Source organism: Asterias amurensis, chromosome 2 (assembly GCF_032118995.1).
Source record: "Asterias amurensis chromosome 2, ASM3211899v1".
Lineage (NCBI taxonomy): Eukaryota > Metazoa > Echinodermata > Asteroidea > Forcipulatida > Asteriidae > Asterias > Asterias amurensis.
Window position 1 is genome coordinate 19,033,014 of NC_092649.1, and position 13,808 is coordinate 19,046,821.

The window sequence follows — 13,808 nt, forward strand, 5'->3', positions numbered from 1 at the left end:
CATGGACTCGGAGGAAGAACTTCCTCCATGATCCTACCTAGCTCACTAGAATCCCGTCTTGTAACTTTTGTTTGTTGATATGGCAGCTAGGGCTGCTCATTTTAGAAGACAACAAGGGACTTGAAAAAGATGAAGGTAAACATGCATAAGTTGGGAGTGTCATTGTATGCAGGCTTTGAAGTTAAGGAAGAACATACTCTACTATAAATTAATTTAGTTATTAAACAGCATTTAGACTAATTTGATTTAGGACTAAAATTGATTTTCAGAATGGATGATACAAACTATAAAAAAAATAGAAATAAAACTTTTTTTGGTGTAGACCCAATTACAGTCATGACTGTGTCACTGTAGGCCCTACTCCTTTTTTCTTATATTTGTCATTATCCGTCGTATGGCTAGTACGACCAATAATGACTAAATTTCAGCTAAGACTTCAGTATACCATGGCCACGGCACTGGGGTGAATGACAAATTTCAGCTTAAAAAACTTACATCACATTAGACCCCGTCAATGGGGTACTCTTTTTTTTTCTGAAATTTGTCATTAACGGTCGCGTTAACACATCTAGGCCCAATTTTATTGCTTTGCTTACCGTCGAACTCTGCGCTTTTTGATCACATTTCTCCGCCGGGGCTAACTGTGCAACCGCCTAGTACTTAGTAACATGAGTTAAGTGGAGTGCACACGCACAAGCAAAACTTCACTGCACACCCGTATAATACACTAGAAGTCAGTGCAAACTTCCTGCTAAAAGACACTGGGCTCTATTATTGCTAATTATCAAACAGTCTTCTCACTTGGTGTATCTCAACATATGCATTAAATAACCAACCTGTGAAAATTTGAGCTCAATTGGTCGTCAAAGTTGCGAGATAATAACGAAAGAAAAAACACTCTTGTCACATGAAGTTGTGTGCTTTCAAACGCGTGATTTCGAGACCTCAAATTCTAATTCCGAGGTCTCGTAACAAATTCCTGGAAAATTACTTCTTTCTTGATAACTACGCTACTTCAGAGGGAGCCGTTTCTCACAATGTTTTTATACTATATCAACCTCTCCTCATTGCTTTAAGCAATGGGGAGAGGTTGATATAGTAACCTTGGCCATGAAATTGGTCTTTGCTCCAAAATGGAAAGTCTTGGGTAAATGCAGATATTTTGAACGCCTAATCAACAGGTCCAGTCTTGACCAATGGATCGTCACACATGCCACTGATTCCATAATACCAAGGTGTTCACATTAATAGCTTCGCAGCTGATGACGGTGAGGAGACGACAGAAAGACCAGATGAAGAAAATGATAATAACGATGAGAGTCTGGATTACAGTGATGGGGATGATGGAAACACCGAGGGAAACTATGATGTCAACAGTGATAAAAAAACAGTGGCAGAGAAAGCTTGAGTGAATCTGGAAGCTACCACCAAACGCTGACCAGGGCCCAAAATCATAGAGATGCTAAGCACAAAAATTGGCTGAGCATGAAATTTTTGCCTTGATAAAAACAAGATTACCAACCAAGTTTCTGTGTGATTTTCAGGATAATCAAACAACAGCTGAATGCCAGTAACAACCAATATGCAATAAATGGAAATTTGGTTGGCAATCCTGTTTTTAGAAATATCTTGCTAAGCAAATTGTTGTGCTTAGTAGGTCTATGAAATTAGGCTCAGCTTGATGAAGAAGATGTTTCCCTTCTAGAGCAAGGTACGTACAGAACGCGCCCCGTTGTAGATGAACCTGATGTCATAGAGGTGGGTCAGATCGATGAGGGGAATCTTGAGGACGATGACCTTGACCCAGTCCAGTGTGACCCCAATGAAGTTATTGACTACCTGATTGCCCACACAGTGCACGACCTTATTGACCACACCGTGCACAACATGATAGAGTGATTTAGGAAGCTACCATAATATGTGAAGGGCTCTACAAAAATGAGTCGCTCGTCGCACAACTCACTTTCCAGTTGATTGATGGGAGGGTGATAAAAAATACTAATATTAAATAAAAAAAATGGTTTTATGCTTTTTTAGGGTCTTTATTTTCACATTTTCTTAATTAGGAATTCTCTTAGACATCAATAGTTGATGTTTTTATCAAACAGGCTATTTCTTTAGTATGTTTTTTTTCTTCAGATTATGACAATCTTTTTTCAAAAGGTCATAACTTTTGAACCAAATATCATACAAGTGTGTAAGATATGTAAAAATATATGTAAAAATAAAGCTTGACGTATGCTCTTTTCAGCCATGTCTAAAGCCCAATAAATTAATTTCCCCCTTGTGACTCATTTTTGCAGAGCCCATCACATATCAACTCTGACAATGATCAGGTCGATGGGGACGCTGATAGTGAACTCATTGATGCCGAGTATGACATGAGTAGTGGTGTGGACTCGGGTGAGGCTGATAATACTGTGGAGCTATTGAGAGTTTAAAGTATAACACCAGGCAAGAAACCCGGAGACACTGAGCGTGCTGGAAGTACAGGGTGGTGGCAAGGTGTATTTAGTCGACACGGCACACTTCAGCGAGAAAAGCCGACAACATGTTGCTGAGGTAATGCCATGGTGCCTGGTCCATACTTCCTGTGAATGCAAAGCAAATGTTGGCATTACAAAATGTTTACCTCACAGCAAATGTTTCACAGGAGTTGAGCACAAATCACCTGATGCGAATTATTCCTTGCGAGTTTGTGATATCAAAGTTTGTATCGCATGCGCAGGGAGTATAATGGACACTTTAAGTCATTGGACATCTTTTTTGGTAATTGTCAAAGACCAGGTGTATCTCAACATACGCATAAAATAACCAACTTGTGAAAATTTGAGCACAAGCGGTCGTCGAAGTTGCGAAATAACAATGAAAGAAAAAACAACCTTGCCACAAGAAGTTGTGTGCTTTCAGATGCTTGATTTCGATACCTCAAATTCTAAATCTGAGGTCTCAGAATCAAATTTGTGGAAATTTACTTCATTTCTCGAAAAATACGTTACTTCATCCAGAGGGAGCCGTTTCTCACAATGTTTTATACTACCAACCTCTCCCCATTACTCATTACCAAATGAGGTTTTATGCTGATAAATATTTTGAGTAACTACCAGTAGTGTAATGTAAATCTGTGGACATTGTGTTTTTTTGTCCTACAAAAAGTACACAGATCCTTTACTTAATGTCTTGTCTATAATACATCTAAATGTCCTTTTTGAAAATGTAGATAATACAAGCTGCCCAACCTGATGTTGTCATGGTGGAGCTGTGTAAAGGTCATCTTAGTATTTTACAACTGGATGCGGAAACTTTACTTGAAGAAGCTAAAGATCTGAACGTAGAGAAACTGTGGATTTCTATCAAGCAGGTATTAATAAGAAGCCTTGTTGAGACTTGTGTCTGCATAGTGGAAATCTTATGTTGTTGTCTTATGAACACTTCAAGACACAGGACACTATTGGTAATTACTCAACATAATTATTATCATAAAACCTTTCTTGATTACAAGCAATGGGGAGATGTTGGTAGTATAAAACATTGTGAGAAACACCGTAGTTTTTGAGAAAAGTAATTGTCCACGAATTTGATCTTGAGACTTAAGTTTAGAATTTGAGGTCTTGAAATCAAGCATCTGAAAGCACACAACTTCGTGTGACAAGAATGTTTTTTCTTTCATTATTATCTCGCAACTTTGATGACAAACTGAGCTCATCTTTTCACAGGTTTGTTATTTTATGCATAAAAATGTTGAGATACACCAAGTGAGAAGACTTTGACAATTACCAATAGTGTCCAGTGTCTTTAAGTAATGTTTGGGGTCTAGCCCCATGTTTTGTATGATCAAAGGTCAGTAGAGGCAACAGCCCCTGGGCCCAATTTCATAGAGCTGCTAAGCACAAAAATTTGCTTAGCATGAAGTTTTTCCTTGATAAAAACAGGATTACAAACCAAATTTCCACAAAATTTCACTTATTGCTTTTAAGTCTCAGATCGGCTTAACTCTGTCTTACATTGCAAATCTTCTTGTACCTTACGCCCCTCTCGCACTCTTCGTTCTTCTGCTAAGTCCCTTTTAACTATTCCTAGAACTTCCTCATCGTATGGCGATCGTGCCTTTTCCGCTTGTGCTCATAAACTTTAGACTGCTTTACCTAATAACATCAGATGCTGTAGTTCTCTTTCATTGTTTAAAAAATTGCACATAGCTCATTACATGTCTTGACTTAGATTATTCATTGTAATTTTTTTTATTAATCTATATTTCTTTTTTGTTGTATTTGTTTTGTTTTTTTGTTCTGCGCCTCGGTTAGGGTCTTGTACACTACATAGATGGTGCATTATAAATGCATTATTATTATTATTATTCTTGTGATTCTTAGGTCATCTATAACTGATTGTTTTTCTTGTCTATATTAACATGGGATCATCGGTGGTGTGATGCAGGTTTTATTGCTACACATGTCAGCTCATCACACTAAGGAGCTAGGTGTGGCACCTGGGGGAGAGTTCAGAAGGGCTTTCAAAGAGGTAGGAAACAAGATGCATAAACTGCAAAGATCTTAGGCCAAATAAAAAGATTTGCTGGTAGGCATTCACTAATTTTGTTTTATGAAACAGATGGTTATTCGTGTACGAGAGCATCGAAAAGCCCCATAGTCGGTCCTTTTGAAAGAATGGATTAAAAATTAAAAAGAAAATTGAAAAAAAGAGTGCGGCCCCATCTGACGATCAACTGGTAATTTTTTTTTATTTGGCCTTAATTTGCTTTAGCCTGGATTTTGAAAAAATGTGGCTGTGGAGACTTGCTATTTCCATTGGTGTATCATGGCCGTGGAGTCAAGTGACTCGCTCAAGCTTTGGCTCAAATTTCATAACGCTGCTTAAGGGTAAGCATATTTTTGTGCTTACTGTTGCAGACAATTTTGCTCGAAGACACTGGATGTATCTCAACATTTGCACAAAATAAAAAACCTGTGAAAAATAAACTCAATTGGACACCCTTGTGTGTGTTTAGATAGATGATTTTGAGACCTCAAATTCTAAATCTGAGGTCTCAAAATCAAATTCGTGGAAAATAACTTCTTTCTCGAAAAACTTCATCACTTCAAAGGAAGCTGTTTCTCACAATGTTTAATACTATCAACCTCTCCCCAATACTCGTTATCAAGAAAGGTTTTAAGATAATAATTATTTTGAGTACTTACCAATAGTGTCCACTGTCTTTAAGTAACTTTTGGGGTTGAACAAAGAATTGACTAGAGTGGGATTCGAATCAATGACCTCCGGATTAATGTGCCGGCGCTCTACCAACTGAGCTATCTAGTCCTATGTGGGCGGTGCCAGTCCGAAGCCATAAAACCGTTAGCCAGGTTGTATCGTAAGTTGACTGGCACTCCCAAACGGAGATATTGACAAAATAGCTAGATAACTCAATTGGTAGAGCGCCAGCACGTAAGTCCGGAGGTGGTTGGTTCGAATCCTACTCTAGTCAATCTTTTGTTCAACATCAAAAATCAGTTACAAATTTACCCAGTCAGTTTCTCTGGTGGTTTTTATTGAACACTTTTACGACGATTATTCCAACAGAAATGTACAATATCAACAGAGAGGTGCCCTTGACCAAGGATGAAAGGCCTTGGTGCTCATGCCCTTAAAAAACGAAACAACAGGCCTGTGTTATTGATCTGGGCACAGTTGTTTATTAATCATGTATGCATAACAACTTGCTAAGCGCAGACAAATCTTGCTTAATCTTGCAAGTCTTGCTTTTGAAAAAATTTGGCCGCGGAGACTTGCTATTTTCATTGGTGTATCATGGCCGAGGAGTCAAGTGACTGGGCTCAAGCTTTGGCTGAAATTTCATAACGCTGCTTATAAGGGTCAGCATATTTTCAGGCTTACTGTTGCAGAAAAATTTGCTTAAGCATAAGCATAAGTCACAAGTTAGCAAGAAAAACGGGTAGCCATCTTGCATGTTCACCATTGAATTGTATTACTGTCTTTCATTTTCATACAGTAAGCACCAGGAGGTTAGCATGCATCTTCGTGTGGGTACTTTTAGAAGCTGTTTGAAATGGAAATTGCACAGTAAGCACAAAATCGGAAACCAAATAATGTAGTGTAGTCACTTCTGTATATTCCTCTCCTTGACACAATGAGCTATTCTAAAAAAAAAAAAACTTTATATGCTTTTGGAAATTGAGTTAAATTATTGAATATTGACCAACTCAGACACAGAAAGTTAAATTCAGACAAAAAAGGGACATACTTTACAAGAATATTAAAGGCAGTGGACACTATTGGTAATTACTCAAAATAATTATTACCATAAAACCTTCCTTGATTACGACCGATTGAGCTCAAATTTTCACAGGTTTGTTATTTTATGTTTGAGATATACCAAGTGAAAAGAATGTTTGGTCTTTGACAGTTACCAATAGTGTCCAGTGTCTTTAAGTTGCTTTAGCCTGGATTTTGAAAAAATGTGGCCGTATGGACTTACGAAGTTAGATTACTTATTTCTCATCAAATAGGACAGAAATGTTTTGAGGGACGTTTTCAACAATTTTTGGTTTCTTACTAATTCTGTAACATTCCTTTAATTATTGGATGTTGACCAACTCAGGCACAGAAAGTTACATTCCAACAAAAAAAAGGACATTATTTTACAAGAATAATAATGCTGATTTGAAAATGAATATTTAATTATTGGATATTGACCAACTCATCAGGCACAAGAAGTTTCATTCCAACAAAAAAAGGACATTATTTTACAAGAATAATAATGCTGATTTGAAAATGAATAATTTCTTTTTGAAAATTGACCAACTCAGGCACAGAACGTTCCAGGCTGTAAAGTTCATGTTGGTAGTAAACCCATTCAGAATACTCTAAACAGAGCCATGGGTGCGTTCCAGAAGCTACGCTTAGCTTAGTGTCTTCTCACCAGTAAAAACCCAATCACGTAAGTAGAGTACACTTCATCATGGAGCTGCTATCTTGTTTGTATTTCTTTTCAAACCAATGACGACCCATCATATCACTCAATTAAGCAAGCAGCACAACCCGAGTAAGATCTCAGTTTTGTTGCGATCAATGAAGAAGATTTCCAGTACCTTGTGTCACTCTTTGTATGGCTGAAACTAAGCACAACATTGGAGGTACATGCATGCTACACAGAAGAATGTCTAGGGCCCAATTTCATAGAGCTGCTTAAGCACAAAAAAAGTAGCTTAGCACAACAACATTATGCTTACCAAAATACAGTTACCAGCCAAACTGCCATGCCACATGTGACTGGTATCCAGGGGCCAATTTCAAACTCGGGTGTTTCTGATCAGCAGAGTGTGGGTTGGAATCCCTAGCCGTGATACTTGTGTCCTTAAGCAAGACACTTAACCATTGCTTCGTCCTTCGGATGGGACGCAAAGCCGTTGGACCCATGTGTTGTGTAACGCATGTAAAATAACCCAGTGCACTTGGCGAAAAGAGAAGGGGTCTGCCCCGGTGTTCCTGGCTGCTGTACCTTATTTGGTAGATGCGTGTGCTATATAAGACTTCGATATTATTGTTATTATTAATACAGCAGAAAACACTGCTTAACAAAACATTTGTGTAAATCTCAAGTATTTACTTCCTGACAGTCCTGAAGATGTGGAACGCTTCAAGCAGAAAGATCTCTTGATGGAACTACTGAAGTAGATGATTGGGGAGTTCCCTGCCTTGAGTCGGGTCTTTGTGTCGGAGAGAGACGTCTTCTTGACCAACTCACTCAGGGTTTTTTCTCACTAAAATATTAAAAGACCTCAAGCTAGAAGTCTTTTTTTGCTAGCCTAAAGCACACAAATTCGTCCAGCAAGGGTATTTATTTTTATTTGGCCTTAACTGTCTTGCTTAAGGACACAAGTGTCAAGACTGGGGGATATGTGAGATGTCACTCACTCAGTCGACCCAAGTTGTCGCATTGCCGCATGTTTGAGTCGGGCTCAATGTCTGACACACCTTGGTTTAACCATGTGTCAATTGATCAACCAAACAACTATTTTTGTGCATTTTGTTCTGCTGTAAACTTTAAAGGTTAACATGGTGTATTTTATCGTGGTTGTATTTTCAGGTTTGGTGAATCCAGTTGTAGTTGGTGTCGTAGGAATTGGTCATATGCCAGGCAATACAGAGCAGTGGAATAAAGCTGCAACGTTAGAAGAAATCAAAGAACTTATGCGGTAAGATGGTAAATGAAGATGTACGTAATATAATTTACCTGTAGAAGTTTCAGCTACATTAGTCATCAAATTATTATAAAAAAAAGTTGTATTACTTTTTTTATGCAAGTCGCCAGACACACAAGGCCTGAAGGCCACTTCAAGGTGTAGGCTACGATTATTTTTTTTCCAGGGGCCGTTGCCACCTACTCCTAGGGCTGAAACAGGGTTACCCATTTTACAGTTATGGATGAAAACAAAGTGAAAATCACAGAGCAATGTTTTCAGGAGAGTTCTGTAAATCTGTTAAAAATATTTCTGGTGAAATTGTTTCACTAAATTCTCAAATCTGCAGCAGCTCATCAAGTAATATTTTAAGGGTAGCTTGATTATCTTTAAACCGTGTAAGGTCAAATAAAAAGAAGTACCAGTTGATCGTCCAGATTTTTCCAAAAAGAGGAGGATGAGGGCCTTTTTATTTTATTTATTTATTTTTTTTTTTCCAAGATGGCCGCTAAGTATTTCAAATCAACCAGGTCACCAATTCTTCAGTTTGAACCCACAGCAAACTTATTTTATATCTATTTGTTGCATGAGGACCCGGGTTAAAAGGGTTGGATTATTACACTAAAAAGATTCGCTGGTAGGCATTAAAGGAACACGTTGCCTTGAATCGGACGAGTTGGTCAAAACAAAAGCGTTTGTAACCGTTTTTTATAAAATGCATATGGTTGGAAAGATGTTTTAAAAGTAGAATACAATGATCCACACAAGTTTGCCTCGAAATTGCGTGGTTTTCCTTCTACTGTGCGAACTAACATGGTCGGCCATTTATGGGAATCAAAATTTTGACCCCCATAAATGGCCGACGTGTTAGTTGACGAGGTAAAAGGAAAACCACGCAATTTCGAGGCATGTTTGTGTGGATCATTGTATTCTACTTTTACAACATCTTTCTACCCATATGCATTTTATAAAAAACGGTTACAAACGCTTTTCAAAGACCAACTCGACCGATCCAAGGCAACGTGTTCCTTTAACTATTTTGTTTTGAAACAGACGGTTACACGTGTTCGAGACCAGTCCTTTTGAAAGGGTTGTTCTAAAACCCCCTCGACCCCCACGACCCTCCGACGTCCGCCCCGTGTTCGAAGAATGTCCCAATTCCGAATTCATAAAATGTGGCTTTACGGCCGAGTAAGAATTAAGTCCCCGATTTACAGTGTGTGATCGATCCGCGACGCAACTTCCTTCACGACTAGGCTTGACTTCAAGTCTGAGACTGCGGTTATATTTATCTGCATCAGCCACACAGAATTGGGAGTATTTACTCTCCGCTTCCGCACGACGAGTGCACACCAATTGTGGGGACCCCAAACACGTCCCTGTGGCCATTTGGTCGGTCGGGTCTACAACATTGAGCATAGTAGTACCATAGTACACAGGACGGGAGCGATCGGCCGGAAATGGGTCCGCCTGATCATCATGTAATGAGTTGGCCGTAATCGTACTCGGGCAGTAAACGCAGGTTTCCAGTTGGGATAATAATCTCGGATCGGCCAAGAGATACATGTGGAAATGCCGCGGTTTTTTATCTGTACATCGTAATTGCCACAGGCCCGATCTCGGCAGCCAATCACGCGAAGTTTGCTTCGTGCATACTACGTGTCTCGTACGCTGTGTTGTGATGTGCGAGGCATGGTAGTCGATGTCAGCATACAAAATTGTGTGCGTGATTGGCAGAGGTTGTGAACTGTGGCAATTTCGGTGTACAGAAAAAAGATCGCACAAAAGTCGATGGTCGAGGGGGTCGTGGGGGTCGAGGGGGTTTTAGAACAACCCCTTTTGAAAGGATGAATTTAAAAATAAAAATAAAATTTGTTTTTTTATTTTGCAAAAAATTTAACATAAAAAATAGTTTAAAAAAAAGGATGCAGCCCCAAAAAAGGATGCGGGCGGGGACGATCAAATGGTAGTTTTTTTATTTGGCCTAAGTTCAATTTGAATGTGTGGACGTGTCTGGTTTGTGTCATACAAAAAGTAGCCAAACTTTTTCATCCTTCTATCGAAGAAGAACCCTTCTACTGAAGACCTATCAGCAGATGATCTTATTGATGAACTCCAAAGTGCATAACGTGACCATTGTATTCCTTATTCCCCCACAGTGTTCCTCCATGCTATGTCAGGGCATGTGCTTCACTGGAGTTTGAGAGCTTCATTGATTGGGGTTCTGGCTTGGGGATGCTGCATCAAACAGAGTGGTGTTACAGACACTCTGTTGTAGTCAAGAATGCCATCGAGGTAACCACTTAGTAATATCTGTCTTAAACCAGGGACCAACTCCATAAAGCCTGGGGCCAATGCCATGGCTCTGCTTACCGCCGAATTCTGCACTTACGATCATGATTGCCCGCTATACATACAAGCGCTGAATTTCTGCGCTAGCCTTGTAAGCGTAGAATGCCTAGAAATGCAGAAAACGCATGCGCAGAAGCCAAATTTCGCCGCTAACCCGTGAAATACGCTTGCCTTACGCACAAAATGTCCTGTTACTGTAAGGGCCAACTTTGTGCTTACAGTGAGCCATGAAATTGGACCCTGTAAGTATAAAAAGCTTGCTTAGCCTGAACAAAATGTTACCGAGCAATAATGGGTTACCAGCCAGAGTACCATTCAGTCACCATTACTGTGACTTGTAACCTGGTAATTTTTTGCTAAGCTAAGAAATTTGCTAAGCAGAATTTTCTGCTTACAGCTTTATGAAATTGGGCCCTAGTGTGTCCAGAATGTATGAAATTAAACTAAAGAAAATGTTATCAGGTAAGAAATCCATCAAGATAACTTTTTAAAGATGCAAGGTTCTTTTTTTGCTGGTTAGGCCCAAAAATTGTGAATTTTCAATAGCTATTTTTCTCAACTCTTACAAACTCTTAATGAATTCTTCCAATTTTTTTCATCAACTCCTCCAAATTTTTATCTCAACTCTTCAACGTTTTTTGCTCAGTGTTTTGCTCAACTCTTCCAAGTTTTTTTAGTTACCACTTCCAATTTTTTTTCCAACTCTTCCAAGTTCTTAATCGACTCTTCCAAGTTTTACTATTTAACTCCTCCAAATTTTGTCCCCAGCAATACACCAGTCTCCCCTCAGACCTAGGGTCTGCTATACCCGAAGTCAATTTGATTAGGAACCTAGTCTCTTCATCACCAGTCGCCCCTTGGACCTAGGGTCTGCTATACCCGAAGTCAATTTATTTAGAACCATAGACTCCTCACCATGCCCTTCCTGCTCCAATACGCATCTTCAGCTACCACTCTCCAGTATGGGCAAGAGTTGGAGTCCAGCAGTCGCCCGACGAACAGTGTATACTGTCTGAAACATTGAGCCCACTAGTCCTTCTCAAGACCAGAAATCAATCAATGGAGATTTGGGTAAATGATGTTGTACATGTGAGGGCTCAACAAAAATGAGTAGCTTGTCGCACAACCCACTTTTCAGTACAGGGCTGTTGAGTGATGGGAGGGTGAACAAAAATTTGTACTTTTTATATTTTTTTCATGGTTTTATGCTTCTTTAGGATTTATATTTTCACATTTTCAGAAATAGAAACGTGTTCTTTTTGTTCATCCCGTAGACATCAATAGTTGATGTTTTTATTTAACGGGCTGTTTCCCCAGTATGGTTTTTTTTTTCAGATTGTGACATTGATCTGTTTTTCAAAAGGACCTAACTTTTTAGCCAAGCACCACACAAGTGTGTAAGAAATGTCAAACTAAAGCTTGTTGTATGCTCTTTTCAGCTATGTATGAAACCCAACAAGTTAGTTTTCAGCATTGTGACTCATTTTCACAGAGCCCATCACATATATTGGTCTCATGTTTCAACAACTTAGGATAACTGTCTTAAACATTATGGTTCTCAGTTACTAAATGGATGACCCTTTTTAAATGCTTGATTTTATTATTTTTCAACTACTTCAGATCATGGAGTCTCTTGAAGAGGGTCAGAAGACTCGAGCGGACCACCTTGCTTTCAAGACGGTAGAGATTGAACAAATACTGTCTACTGATAACGGCAGTGATGAGCATGAAGTCTAGAGTCCCCATCAAGACAATTACCTCTAACCATCATGAGAACACTGGTTGGATGCTTCGTACTGCCTTAAACAACATCGATAAGTATACTTTTTGTATGGAACCTTCAATTTTTCAAAAGCACTTTCTGTCCGGTCCCTAAAAACTTTCCATCATACTGATTTTCAAACATCAAACTGTTCATGAGCTGCTAATTATCTCAAATCAAATGTAAAAGTTGGGCTTGACTTTTTTTGGATTGTTTACTAAGTCAATTGTTACATAGAAATATCCATGCTCATTTTGTGTTGCTAAGATGTTTGGCTGTCTTTAAACTCAGCGAAAATCATTGGTCAAGTATGTGTCATTCTTGTATGTTTATCATGGGATTTATATTGTCGTGTATACTTTGATTTTATCTAGATTGCCATGCTGGCTGTCCTTAGACAGGGTTGGCTGCTGCTAGCACAGATGTTGAAAGCATGTCAACCTCGAACAAAAGAACATCAGTGAAGGTTTTACAAGATAGATTGCTGTGACATCATTGAAGGTATATGCACATTTTTAACCTTGTGATTTTATTACACTCTTATTGAAGTTGTACTATTGTTAAGCCACAACTGTGTCATCTCTGATAAGCAGAATGTTGAATCCCTCAAAAACTTGCTGAGCTGAATATATTTTACAAGTCCACGACCCAATGCTGTGCGATTTCTTGAAATTATCAATGTGTTATTCAGCCATTTTAAAAACTTACCAACCAAATGACTTTTGTTACTCTTCAAAATGTATTTTGCTTGATGTTGTGGTGCCTTTGATATTTTGTCAAAACTCCTGTTGTCCAGTTTTGTGGCATCTCTTGACACCATACCTAGTTCATGTTGAACTGCTCAAGTTATTTTCAAAGCAACCTTTTACAATCTCTCGATACCACTTCATAAGTCGTTCCATAGCCACGCACCACACCAACAATGTCTGCGCAGAGCACTTAGTTAGCGCTCTAGTCAATATATATAGTTCTATGATACAACCAAATTCACCTTCGAAATTTCATTTCAAAAGATGGTAAAATCTTTCAAGATATCACTGCAACTGGGAATGAATATTTCCACGCAGGAAACTGAATCACTATAGGAATACACACTCCAAGATGGTTTTACTGCGGTAATGCTTCTGTTATGCAAATTTTGAAGGATATAAAGATATCTTTTTACACAACTGGAGTATTTGTAAGTTTAAAGCTTCTCAAATAACATTATTCTTGTGATTTTATTGAAGTTTTATTATTCTTAAGCCCCAACTGTGTCATATCCGAAGTCAATTTAATTAGAAACCTAGTCTCTTCATCACCAGTCCCCCCTCAGACCTAGGGTCTTCTATACCCAAAGTCAATTTAATTTGGAACCTAGTCTCTATATCACCAGTCCCCCCTCGGACCTAGGGTCTTCTATACCCGAAGTCAATTTAATTAGGAACCTAGTCTCTATATCACCAGTCCCCCCTCAGACCTAGGGTCTTCTGTACCCGAAGTCAATTTGATTA

At 38.8% G+C, this 13,808-nt stretch overlaps 1 pseudogene; it reads left to right on the forward strand.

Moving 5' to 3' along the window:
• On the forward strand, positions 1-10,479 carry LOC139933896 (traB domain-containing protein-like; annotated as a pseudogene).
• Positions 10,480-13,808: the final 3,329 nt, after the last annotated feature.